The following is a 12,692-nucleotide window of genomic DNA, read 5'->3' as shown; positions in this document are numbered from 1 at the left end:
CTTTATACCACTTAAGCTTACACGTTTCTAATTAATTAATTAAATTCTTAATTAATCAAGAAAATAGACCCCATTAAAACTCCTGTGTCATCAGTTTCTAACAAAATATATATATTCCTTAAAAAGCATTTAGCTATTTTAGGACAAGAAAGTCTTAATTTTAAGTAGTACAAAATTTAAAGAAGAAAGTACAAACATTTTGTGCATTGAAATTGTTATCCGTATAAGAACCTTAAATCTCGCGTATTGTTTTCCTATCTCTGTTTTTCTTATCTTTGACTTGGATTTTTTTTTTTCATTTGAATTCTCACTTGAACTCAGTCAAACACGTTTGGATTCAGTAGATGAGTTTCTTTAATCCTTTGCATCAATCTCGGCCCCAGAATAGCTCTCCCATAACCGATCCCTCTTTTTCCCTAAAATATTTCAGGAATTGGAAGCAACATGTAGGATATGTGGAACCCTCTTCCCTCTCACAATCGCCACCTCTTCAATTCGAACGCTCCCTTTTAATACCAGCTACATGGGCTTAGATCTTTTACAACCATTCATTCTTGAAGTCAGTTCCAACCTCCAAACGTTGAAAACATCGATGGAAATTACAGACTCATAGGCATCCCTGATTTCGCTGTTCTCTTCCCTATTTCTCTCACCGATTTCCTGTTTTGATTTTAAGAAACAGATGCTAGGGCTATCGCCTGATATCAATTTACTCTTTTAGGACTTGTGTGGATACTCACCACCAACCATCGCTATTGCGCTGCTGCTAAACCGACCGCTTTCATCCACCCATCGTAATCGTAAGGTAAACGCGACACCACCATTCACCCTTTCTTTCTTTGTCTCAGCTCACCCATCGTCTAATAGAAACGAGGAAGCTCAAGTCACATATTTATATTTTATCGATTGTTCAGTTAACCTAACTTTTGAATGTTTGTTTCTTTTTTTAGTTTGGGTTTATTTGAATTTGTGTCCAAATCACCTCTGAAATGCTTCTATGATTCAGCTTCGATCCTTCATATGTGAAGAACAAACCGACATCCTTGCTCTTTGGAGGCCATGGATCGTTCACTCCAGGTAAGCTTTTACATAACTTTTGGTCAAATCCTTTATTTTTATCATCTTTATATAAAAATTAAATTTTAATATTTTTACCAATAACCCATCTGTTGTTTCCACCGCCATTAGACCACTCTCACTTTCTCTAACCCTGATATCTATCTAAAAATTAAATTTTATATCTCAAATGTTTTTACTAGCTTGCTCTCTCTTAAAAGTCTGCCCATTTTTAGGGTTATTTTTTTTCAAACGTCCATCCATCTGTCGGTTGTGTTTTATTTTACTATTAGTTGAAGAGAAACAGAGGTAAGTGTTAGTTGTTGAAGGAGCATCTTTGTTGTGAGTTCATGCCATGTGTTTTAGTCCTTTTTGTACAAGGTTTGTGTAGCATGTATTTACAAAACATGATGTTTTATGTTTTTTTAATGAAGTTTCTGCCATATGCTTTAACAGGTATTGTATGGCAGGGATGGAGCTGATATACCAGGTCATATAGCACTTGACATGTTATGTTAATCTTGTGGATGACGTATCATTTTGATTTTTTTAATGAAAACGAATGATGATTTGTCTTGAGATTTTTCAGATGTTGTGGACAATGGCAATAACGATCAGATCGCTAAAGAAACTGTGTAGCTGAAAATTCAATGGAGGCTAAATGAATTTGACGGGTGATGTAGGCATGGTCTCAAAATGGTCATATGATGCTCCTACTATATCTTGGGCTTTGCAAAAAGGTATGTACTTTTTTATCAAATTACAACACATGATTTTGAAAACTTTATCAAATTAGTATGAAAAAACTCATTTGTTGAAAGAATATGAAAAATAGAATGTGCTATGTAGTGACACAAGTGGTTGTGGATTCAAGACTAATATATTATTGTTGCCGCTAAGATGTTACTGTTTTGGTACTATTGTTTCTTTGCAACTCTCCTAATGGTGTTTCTGTTATTCTGTTTCAAGCTTGCTTGCTACTGGTGCTTACACATGGCTTGCAAAGGTTTCTTCAATATTGTATTTATGCTCTTTTTTACAATGAAACTTATCGGAAGAAATGATATTTTTATTTGATTTTTTCAGTAAATATTCTTTTTAATTGAAATCCAAATGAAACAAATGTAAAGCTTCAGGTTACCTGCAGAAGAGCGAGTTTTCCATCAAATTATCAAGAGACTTTGTCCTGTTTGTTCGTGCATGGGGCATGAATGTGGTTGCTTCCCATTTTTTGCAGGACCGATAAGTTGTGATAAACTTTTTAGAAGATAAATAGTTGTTGATGCTACTCAAACAAAATAAGTTATCATTAATTTCATTGAAATTCTTAAATTTTGGGATGATTTGTTATTTTCCTGCTATATTGGGACTATTTAGGCGATAAAAAGGGGTTGTTGTGGGGCTCTATTGCAGCAAGGTTAGTAATCGGTTTCATACAATCAAAAAGCAATAAATATACTTTCTCTTATCTGTGTGTTAATCCAACATGATGTATGTATGCACTAAAAGCTCTTCTAACGATTCATTAAGTATTTTATCTTCAACTTTATTTATGTGTTGTTCTTTTCATCTTTAAGATTAAAATTGGTGATGGTGCATTATAAGAAATAAATTAATATGATTTTATCATAATTAAGCATGAGTGTATATAAGATAAAGTTGTTTTCTCTTTTAATCTGAAATTAACGGTGGTATCTATCTTTTCAAGTTATTTTTTAAATTTTGTATCTCAGGTGGTCAAAAGTCAAAAAAAATGACAACGAATCAACTAAGACTTAAATAAATGAAGTCTCATATTTGATATTAGGGGCTCAAGATTTATAACGTTTACGTTTCAATGTAATCGACTAATCAATTGTAGATTATGTTTCAATCAATTTCATATTCAAATTCATTTATGCTTAAATGAACCTTAAATTTAATCATATATTTATTGCAAGTTAATGATTTTTTTTATAATATAAAACCCAGTTGAGCCAAGCTCAAATGGATTAATTATTTTATCAACTTTAGCTTCGAAATTAAGGCTCAATGGAGCTTAAGTTGAGTTTCTTAATCGAGTTGAGCTTGAGCATGACACTATATCGACTGAGTTGGCTTATCACACATCGTTACTTAGGTGTTATTTCTTAGAAAGTAATAAGGGTGAATTTTTTATGTTAGATTCTTATAGTTACATATTTGTTTTTCTCAACGCATTTTCATTTTAGATGACAACATTTTTTTCTACTCAAAGTAACAACTTATTTTTATCTTTATCGCAAAACAACATTGTATTTTTTTAACCGAGAAACATAATTTTATTTTTAACCCAAACAACAATATATATTTTTTTAACCGAGAAACATAATTTTATTTTTAACCCAAAATAAAAAAATATTTTATTTTTAATCCAACATGTTTTAATTTATAACCAAAAGTTGTAACATACTTTCAAAGAAACCATTTTTCCCAAAGTAATTATTTACCCAAAAAAAAACATATTAAACGCCAACAAAAAGGTGACTAATTTACAGATACTAAAATAGTAACTGGAAATTAATTGTTCACTGTCACTATTTAACACGCACTCGAACCACACTAATTAACATAAGAGTTATTTTTAAACACGAAAAATTATGCTATGAAAAAAAAATGATTTTTAATCGTAATCTCAAAAGTTCTGTCATTTTCTATTAACTATGTCTCAATACAAAAGTCTTGAAGGCTACTGAAAAAACTATTTGAGAAAAGAAACTACTTATTGAAACTGTTTTATGAACCGTTCACCAAAAAAAATAATAGTATTCACCTAACTAATACTGCCCCTACCATAAAGCTTCATTGTCGAAACAATAAAGAATTTCTATAAAGAAAACTATGTGCCGCTCTCGAAATGAAACTAATCGTCGATCAGAACCTATTCACTAGAAATATCAATTCATAGTATAAGAACTCTTTTAATAACTCTTATTGATAATTGTTTATATGTAATAAACTATTTGTGAAAAAAATTGATCGCCGTGGAGACTAATTTCTGCAAAAATTGATCACACCCGCCGCTTAGCGCGGGTAAGCGACTAGTACCTTAAAAAGCATTTAGCTATTCTAAGACAAGGAAGTCTTAATTTTAAGTAATACAAAATGTTAAACACAATATACAAATATCTAATGCTTGCTATCTCCCATATTGTTTCCCCATCTCTTCTTACCTTATCTTGACCTAGTCTTTTTTTTACATTTGAATTCCCTAAATCATATTTAGTCAACACATTCATATCACAAGAATGATTCATAAGGAATATGTTACATTCAACTTGAATCCTAAAATTTCCAAATATCTCGGCCCTATGTCTTTATATGATGATTCACTTTGTCCATCTCTACAATTTCTCTCTAGAAACCCTCTCTCCCTCAATCACCACAAGCTACCAGAAATAGATGGAGGTGCTTCCATCAATACCCACATGCGGAAGATGTAGATGAGGATCACCATTGCTAAACCATCAGTAACCGTCTCTCTCTCTCTCTCTCTCTCTCTCTCTCTCTCTCTCTCCCTCCTTCCCTCTCTCTCTCTCTCTATACGCACAAACACAGACCTCCGTCACTCATGCTCTCTCTTTAAATTTTTTAGAAGGTAAACTCTAATTATGATCAACTGAGCTTCTAGTACTTATTATTAAGGTTAAAAGTTAATCTTAAGGTTTTGATAGGTTCATAAACGTCCTTTGATGAAATTTTGCAGGAAATCAAAGTAATCAATATATGTTTTTTAATATGTTTGTTTGCTTTAGTTGATTTTTGTTTCTGTTTCAAATTTTTTTTATTGTGATTTTCCTACCATTTGTATTTATTTGACTCGATTGATAATCAATTATACTATTTGAAAGTTCCCATTTAAGGATAATCATAAGTTCCTTATTGACCTTTATTTGAACAACGGCATGTCAAGAGAGCATACAGTGAAGCCCTTATATTGACAGTACCTAGAAGGCTAGTACTACAATAATTTATGAAGCCTACTATTGGATGGATGCTCAAAAAGGTGATGCTTTTTTCTTACTCAAATGCATTTCTCAGTGGTCTTTCTTTGGCATTGTTTAATGGGTAAAAAATCCATCTTATAATTTTCATGCATTTTTTTTTTTGCAAAATGGTTGCTAATTACATATATTTATTAAAATTTAATGTATTTTTAAATGTTTACTAATTAGTTTCTTATAAAATTTATCACCATGGAGATGACATCATGCCATTGGTTAGTAGATTTCTTCATATCCACCTATTTAGATAATATTTCATAAATAAATCATGCTATCTGTTAGTAGAAATATCTTTTGATGAATAATATTACAATATGATCCACATATGCTTCTATGTCTGGTAAACGGAAGCCAAAGGGAGCACATGTTGTTCTTGATGATAATGCATCAATTGATGCTAATGTAGTTGAATCGTTTCCTAAGATGAATCATTTTTAAAGCTATGAATCGTGTTTTTAAAAGATTTAACTATATGGATTATCCCTAAATAGTAATATTGTATATGGATGTTGCCAATTGTGAGACATTAACCCTCTCATGAAGGGCATTTTAGGCATGTTTAACCTTTTTTATTTTCAACTTCTGTTTGATTCATGATTTTTTTGATCTTTTAAGTAAAACAAAGCTCATGATACTCTATATCAAATCCAAATATCGATAGATTAACATATTTGCTGAGTACAAGAATTAACAATGTAATTTCATTGTTTTGTCTAGTAGTTAGATGGCGATAAATAGCAATGTACTTTCTTTTTTATTGAACTATTGTTTATATATATATATATATATATATATATATATATATATATATATATATATATTCTTATTTAACCATTTGTCAAAAATAAAATATTTAGATTTTTTAATTTCATTTTTGAGTGACTGCGCATATGTGAAAGTATGTTGCTATTGCTTGTGACCCAATTATAACAATGTACTCTCAAAGTACAATGGTTTTATAACAAAAAGAAGTGAACAACATTTAAATTTATTAAGAGTAAATACAATTTCGGTTCCCTGTGGATGTCACTTTCTGCATTTGGTCCATGTTTTGAAATTTTGACATGGCTGGTCTTCATGGTTGCCAACTCTTGCAAGATTAGCCCCTGGTCCATGTAAATATCTTTTTTTTTTTTTTAAATAATTTCATTTGTATCCATATTTTAAGCAGGACCTGTTCTGTGATTTTTTTTTATGTTGTGTGTGTATGTTATGTATGCAAAAGTTGTAATAAACTATATTTGGGTACCATTTATGTCCATTAATTTTAAATAGGAACATGTTCTATAATTTTCTTGTACACGGACCATTCCTATAATTTCTTTACAAATGGCCCATTTGTGTGACTATATAAGTTCTTATGAGCACTAATAACCACCAAAATACCATATTGCCTCCTTTTCTTTTGTTTCCTATAATATTTTATTTTTTTTTTATTTTTGTCCATTTGACCATATTTCCATCTTCTTCTTTTGTTTCGCATAATATTCCATATTTTATTTATGACAATTTTATAAACATCAATATGGTTTGTAACTTTTTTGGCTAATTAAAGAAAATATTGTTTAATATATCAAATTTTGAAAAAAAAATCTTTATATTCTTAGAGGAAATAATGTTCATTAATAGAGCGTTTCTGTCAATTGTTTTTAAACCGCGAAATAAAAAAAATGTTTATTATCGCATCTTACTTTCATTTTGTTTACAATTAGACTAATTAAAGGAAATAATGACATGCCGCCATTTTTTTGAACGGCTAGTTAGTGGTTAAATACAAACTTCCTATTAACTATTTCATGCACCAGGTTCCTTGCAAGTTCTTGATTCAAAATGATTCAAAAGCCAAATAATAATAATAATAATAATAATAATAATAATAATAATAATAAGATACTGTCATTTGCAATGTTTCTTTAATGGCTAAATACCAAAAATAGCATTGTACTTTTAGTCTTTCCTATATTGCAAAGCGTTTACCGATTATAGTAATGTAATTTTTTTATGACTCAGTGGAAATAGAAATGTTATTTTTTTCCTTTTTAGTCCCATCTTTGAGGATGATATATTGAATAGAAATTAGTATTTATAGAATCAGGTATGATGATCTATGTTATTATTGATACATTTTCATTTCATAATAGTGTATATGGTTATGGACAAGATAGAAAACACAATTTGGAAGATACTTCCTTTGTTATCTTGTCCTTAATTACACGTTTGAAAAAAATCACAATTGAAATTTTCTATGGTATATATCCAACTATTACAACATAGAACCCCCCCCCCCCCCCCCCCCCCCCCCCCCCCCCCCCCCTTCCTGTTTATTCATTCATTTGACCTCTGATGCACTACTAATTTTATAAAAAGATTATGTTAAAAACTACTTGAAAAATGTTATATTTGCTATTGATCATTTTACCACGCTTTTAAATGACCAAATCCCCCCTCTTATTCATCTCATATCATAAATATATTAAACCATTTTACAATATGAAATTGAATTTATCATATAGGGAGATTTTTGCATTTAATCATACACGAGAACATTTTTCTTCTTTTAAAGCATTGTACTTTAATGATTTTAATCTTCCAGAGCTAAATGCAAATGCCGACTTAGAATTTGGTGTTTTCGTGAGGCACAAGAATGCACCATAATATTGAAATATAATAATTACATCCTCGAGATTTTCTCAAGAAAAAACAAGAATATTATATAATATTTGCAGACAAGAACTAATTAGCTTTAGAAATTAATTTCTAAAAAAATTATTCGCACCCAGCGCCTGGCGCGGGTAAACGGCTAGTATATATATATATATATATATATATATATATATATATATATATATATATATATATATATAGGTTCAGGTTTATTTGAGACCATGCTAATTTTGTGAGACCGTGAAATCAAATCTAAAAATAATTTTAAAATGCAAAATAATAGGAAAATTTCAGAAATTCTTTTTTTAATTATTATTTTCGGAACTTTATTTACCTAAACAACCTTTAAAAAAAAATTACCGTTTTTTTTTTAAAAATACGTGAAATATTCTAATAAAATATTACACTATACATTTCTAATATGACTTTTAGAATGTTTAGAATATTCTACTAGATTTTCCAGATATGTAGAATATTCTAAATATTCTACTAAAATATGTAAAAAAATGTATTTTTTTTGTATTTATTTGTTATTTTTTTATTTTTTTTTTGGAAAATATATATTCCGAAAATAATATTGGAAAAAAATTTCGAAAATTTTCAATTATTTTGCAGTTTAAAAATATTTTTGTTTTATCTACTAAATGAGTGACTAAGATTGCGTCTCACGGTCTCACAAAATTAGTCCGTCTCGCATGAACCAATATATATATATATATATATATATATATATATATATATATATATATATATATATAAATTCACATATGCACATAAAAAGTCATATACAACAAAAAACCAACACCGAACATATATATATATATATATATATATATATATATATATATATATATATATATATATATATATATATATATTTTGTGTGGTTGTTAACAAACTTAATGAAAAAAAAATGTTTATTCCAAAAATTATCAATGAATCTTTTAATAGGTAAGAGAGTAGTGGAATGGTTTGGTTTTCTACGAATCTCTTAATCATGGAATTTTTTAGCTCTCATTCGATATCACGAAACATTAAGATGTACCTTTTAACTTTTGGATAATGACTTGGGAGGGTAATAAGGTTTCCAGCTTGTCCGTATTAGGTCACTAAGGTTTTTTTTGTGCGTATTAGACCAATATGGTTGTTATTACCGTTTAGAAATAGTCCTTTTACCGGTTTTAACGGGTAAAAAGGACTATTTCTAAAGGGTGATAACAACCATATTGGTCTAATACGCACAAAAAAACCTTATTGACCTAATACGGACAAACTGGAAACCTTATTACCCTCCTAAGTCATTAACCCTAATTTTAAAGACATTGAGAAATATATGACCATCAACAGTAAACTACTTCGTTTGGAACTCGCGTCGTCCCATATAACCTGCTACTCCTTCATATGGCGAAGCTCTTCATCTATAGTCGTCCCTTTGGGGACATCCGATAAAATTGGAACGATACAGAGAAGATTAGCATGGCCCCTGCGCAAGGATGACACACACAAATCAAGAAATGGTCCAAATTTTTTTTAACACTAATTCCCTTTTCAAATGCTAATAGAGTTCAATTGTAATTCTTACGTTTCAGTAGTTCATCTATTGAAGTCATAATCAGACAACATGTGGATTCTATGGTCAGATTGATCTTCTTGTTGATGTCTTCAACCATTTGTGGCAAGTAAAAGTGATCTTTCTTTCTATAAAGTCTCCTTTAAGTTTTTTACTTTTCCTGTCATTAAGTTTCATGCTTTATAAACTTCCGTTTACGTGTTGTATATAGTCTGTATATGTTTGTTTATGTGTTGATTTTGATTAATTTTGCAACTTCAGTTTCTTAGTTCATGTTGTGGTTTTGCTTTTTATAAAATAATTGATAATAGACATCATCTGCAAGTCCCTGTTGGTTTTACATTTCCATTCGTTATCAAATGTAGACATTGATGGGAGGTATCAAAGTGAGATTTTGTTTTTGTACATATGGATGTGTTCATGTAAACATTTAAATGACAAAAAAGAAGTTATTGATAAAAATGTTGCATATTTATGTAATGAAGATCATCAATCATATGAGTTTCTGGACTTAGAAGTTCTGGAAGGGTTGTGAGATAAGTTTAAATGGAAGCAACTATTTTCAGTCAAACAAATCAGTCACATTGATTAGTAAGCATGTTTTCTAAATAATTAGGGTTAATGACTTAGGAGGGTAATAAGGTTTCCAGTTTGTCCGTATTAGGTCACTAAGGTTTTTTTGTGCGTATTAGACCAATATGGTTGTTATTACCGTTTAGAAATAGTCCTTTTTACCCGTTAAAACTGGTAAAAGGACTATTTCTAAACGGTAATAACAACCATATTGGTCTAATACGCACAAAAAAAACCTTAGTGACCTAATACGGACAAACTGGAAACCTTATTACCCTCCCAAGTCATTATCCCTTTAACTTTAGGATACCTTAGCTGTAAGCCCAATATTTTAAGTTGTTTTTAGCACGATCATTAAGTTTGTTAACAACCACACAAAATATAATATATATATATATATATATATATATATATATATATATATATATATATATAGATAGATAGATAGATAGATAGATAGATAGATAGATAGATAGAGTCTTATCATAAAAACTACAAACCCCAATTAATTAAGAAAAAGATATCTAGCTATTGTTTTATTTTATAAAAGATTATTCTTCATGCTTCTTTGTACACAAGCTAATATGGGATATTGGAAAGGAATATACAAAAATTACACACTTGCTTCCCCTTTTATACTTACTTTTTTTTCTTCAACTTTTAACAACCAAGCAAGTAGGGATGTGCAAAGGAACCAATCCGAATCGGAACCGGACCGGGAACCGAATTTGGTGGAAAATAGGAATCGAACCGGACCGCCGGTTCCTACCGGTTCTTGTCGTGTCTTCAATGTTGGAACCGGTCATCGGGAAATAACAAAATATGGTTTCAGTTTTTGCCGGTTCTACCGGTTTTTGCCGATTTTACGGGTTCCGGTTCCCGATTCCAAAAATCCACAAGAATATTGTCCCGGTCCCGGCCTGATCGATTCCATCGGGTTACGGTTCTGGCCGGTTTCCCGGTCCATATGCTCATCTCTACAATCAAGAGATTGGAAATTCACATACTTTCCTTGAGACGTTCGGTAGATAATTTATAATTTTATACAAATTAAACTTGATGTTCAAAATAATTGTCATATTGTTTAAACTAGTTCATCGTTATTTAAATATCCTCAAAAAGCTTTTATATAATATAAATAATGAGTTGTGAGTCATTGGTGGAGTTCGGAAATATGGTATTTACTCCAACAATAATTAATATTAAACATCAAAAAATTTATTATTGAATTATTGTTAATAGTTGTATATAATATTGCCTAAATAATAAGAATAAAAAACAACAACTATTATAATAATAATAATAATAATAATAATAATAATAATAATAATAATAATAATAAAAAAATAGTTCAAAACAAATGTTGATAGTAGTTGATACTTGATAGTAATTAAAATAATAACTAAGGATACCCATAAGTTTTAATGGGGTTTTATTGAATATCACCATTTATTTATTCAATTGTAGATTTATCCGATAGTAAAAATTACTTTTTACCGCTACAACATTTTTTCTCTTCAATACATTTTGGCATACATGTATCCTTTGCAGGGGTGCATGTTGTAACATCATCTTCATATCCACAACAACACCAAGGAGAAGAAGCGTGTCACAATATTGCCAACATTTTGTTGGTTTAACAACTCTAATAGCTTTTATGCCATTGAGTCCAGTCTCGTTGCCTATATTTTATATTAATACATGACGATCTCGGTTAGTCATTTGTTTTAAAAAGATGAACTATATTAAAAGTAAATACAAATAAAAATTTACATTGATGACAAACAAGCAATATGAGAAAACTCAAACTAAAGATCACTCACTCTATGTAACCCAAAGAACTTGACCATTGTGTTGTGTGCTTTTTATGATACCAAAGCAATATTTGTGGAGGTTCTAAGAACCACAAATGAGAAAATGCATATATTTATAGAAACGTTTGAGATTGTATACTAGTTTATTTATTTATATTTTTTTAAGTAGTTGTGATGATTTTAATAAATTCTAACAAATAACTTGTTTTACAAGATATATATATATATATATATATATATATATATATATATATATATATATATATATATATATATATATATATATATATATATAGTAAAGTTCTATCGAAATCATTTTTGACCTCCTTCCATATTGTTACAAAAAAAAATGTAAAAATAAATCTATTGAATAAAACTTCATCGCGTTTTCGAGTTTATTTTACTAGAATTTTTTTTTTAATTTTTTAAACGAATTACCTTCTATAACAGAGTTTTAACCGACTAAGATTTTTCGCATCTATACATTATTTGATGTTTTAGATTAAAAATAGAAATATGTAGATATTTTTTCTTAAAAATTGTTGTACGATGATAACTAACATGTATTAACTTATGATAATTATTAATCAATAAATAAATAAATAAACAAAAAAATAATAAATGATAATAAATGTGCAATGTTGATTAAAACCCAATTCAAATGTTAAACGATGAAAAGATAAATTTAGGCAAAGCATCCGATATCAAATACTAGTTGTGAAACCCGTATATTATACGGGTTGATTAAAACAAAATGTTAAATAGAAATGATTAAATGAGAAGTTTATTTGAATTCGAAATTTGAAATAAATAAAAATTATGAGAAAAAAACATGCAAAAAATAAATAAATTAAAATTATTGGTTAGTTATGAGACCCGTATACTAAACAGGTTAATTATAACAAAATGTTAAACACAAAGGTTTAAACTGTAAATTTATTTGAAATTGAAATTGAAATTTAAAATTTAAAATTTGAAATTAGTATCATTATG

The 12,692-nt window shown here is 29.1% G+C and overlaps 1 long non-coding RNA gene and 1 other non-coding gene across 3 annotated transcripts; both read left to right on the top strand.

Annotated features, from left to right (window-relative positions):
- The first annotated feature begins 227 nt into the window (after positions 1-227).
- Positions 228-2,605, top strand: LOC111886848 (uncharacterized). 2 transcript variants are annotated; one of them, XR_006191275.2, is made up of 4 exons: positions 228-805; positions 1,007-1,077; positions 1,646-1,796; positions 2,026-2,605. It is a non-coding gene; the product is annotated as an uncharacterized LOC111886848 (long non-coding RNA). The 2 variants fall into 2 exon arrangements; XR_006191274.2 differs by having other exon boundaries at positions 951-1,077.
- A 6,563-nt stretch (positions 2,606-9,168) lies between these two features.
- Positions 9,169-9,271, top strand: LOC111886860 (U6 spliceosomal RNA). The gene has a single exon (XR_002848584.1). It is a non-coding gene; the product is annotated as a U6 spliceosomal RNA (small nuclear RNA).
- Positions 9,272-12,692: the final 3,421 nt, after the last annotated feature.

The sequence above is a fragment of the Lactuca sativa genome, chromosome 4 (assembly GCF_002870075.4).
Source record: "Lactuca sativa cultivar Salinas chromosome 4, Lsat_Salinas_v11, whole genome shotgun sequence".
NCBI classification, from domain to species: Eukaryota; Viridiplantae; Streptophyta; class Magnoliopsida; order Asterales; family Asteraceae; genus Lactuca; species Lactuca sativa.
Note: the sequence above shows the minus strand (reverse complement) of the source record. Positions and strands in the feature narration are given on the sequence as shown.